We start from the raw sequence: 1,686 nt of genomic DNA on the forward strand, positions 1-1,686 counted from the left end.
GGGCACCCCGGGCCCCGGAGCCGGAAAAGGGAAAAAAAGGATCGGGCCCACTAGAGACATGGACCCGGCCGCCAAGCAGGCCGCCCTGGGCTGACCCTCCCCGGCCGCAGCGAGGGACTGCCTCCCGGCCGACAGGATCGGGCCCCTGGAAGTCTGGGGGTGGGGGGGGGGAAATCGCCCCACGCCCCCGAGGAGGGCTGCCCGGGCGGGCCTGGCCCCGGAGCTCGGAAAAAAAAAAAGGATCGGGCCCACTAGAGACATGGACCAGGCCGCCCTGGGCTCACCTTCCCCGGCCGCAGCGAGGGACTGCCTCCCGGTCGACTGGATCGGGCCCCTGGAAGTCTGGAAAAAGAAGAATGGAACCTGACGCCTCCGAGGAGGGGGCGCCCAGGGAAGGAGGGAGATCCGGGTTGACCTGCTGACCGGACGGGAAAGAGGCCACCGGGCGTCCCCCCCCTTAAAACCTAGGGGTTGACCTGGTGGCCGGAAAGCGAACCGGCCAGCAGGTGAACCCTTTCGATTCCACGGGTTGACCTGGTGCCCGGGAAGCGAACCGGCCAGCAGGTGAACCCGTTCGATTCCACGGGTTGACCTGGTGCCCGGGAAGCGAACCGGCCAGCAGGTGAACCCGTTCGATTCCACGGGTTGACCTGGTGCCCGGGAAGCGAACCGGCCAGCAGGTGAACCCGTTCGATTCCACGGGTTGACCTGGTGCCCGGGAGGGGACTCTGAAAATTTTTCAGCCCTTTCGACTCGGGGTTGACCTGGTGGCCGAGAGGGGACTCGCACGGCAGGCAAGCCGCCCTGGGCTCACCCTCCCCGGCCGCAGCGAGGGACTGCCACCCGGCCGACTGGATCGGGCCCCTGGAAGTCTGGAAAAAAGAATGGAACCTGACGCCTCCGAGGAGGGGGCGCCCAGGGAAGGAGGGAGATCCGGGTTGACCTGCTGACCGGACGGGAAAGAGGCCACCGGGCGTCCCCCCCCTTAAAACCTAGGGGTTGACCTGGTGGCCGGAAAGCGAACCGGCCAGCAGGTGAACCCGTTCGATTCCACGGGTTGACCTGGTGCCCGGGAAGCGAACCGGCCAGCAGGTGAACCCGTTCGATTCCACGGGTTGACCTGGTGCCCGGGAAGCGAACCGGCCAGCAGGTGAACCCGTTCGATTCCACGGGTTGACCTGGTGCCCGGGAGGGGACTCTGAAAATTTTTCAGCCCTTTCGACTCGGGGTTGACCTGGTGGCCGAGAGGGGACTCGCACGGCAGGCAAGCCGCCCTGGGCTCACCCTCCCCGGCCGCAGCGAGGGACTGCCTCCCGGTCGACTGGATCGGGCCCCTGGAAGTCTGGAAAAAAGAATGGAACCTGACGCCTCCGAGGAGGGGGCGCCCAGGGAAGGAGGGAGATCCGGGTTGACCTGCTGACCGGACGGGAAAGAGGCCACCGGGCGTCCCCCCCCCCTTAAAACCTAGGGGTTGACCTGGTGGCCGGAAAGCGAACCGGCCAGCAGGTGAACCCGTTCGATTCCACGGGTTGACCTGGTGGCCGGAAAGCGAACCGGCCAGCCGGTGAACCCGTCCGATTCCACGGGTTGACCTGGTGGCCGGGAAGCGAACCGGCCAGCAGGTGAACCCGTTCGATTCCACGGGTTGACCTGGTGCCCGGGAGGGGACTCTGAAAATTTTTCAGC

This window comes from Chrysemys picta, unplaced genomic scaffold (genome assembly GCF_011386835.1).
Source record: "Chrysemys picta bellii isolate R12L10 unplaced genomic scaffold, ASM1138683v2 scaf790, whole genome shotgun sequence".
Lineage (NCBI taxonomy): Eukaryota > Metazoa > Chordata > Testudines > Emydidae > Chrysemys > Chrysemys picta.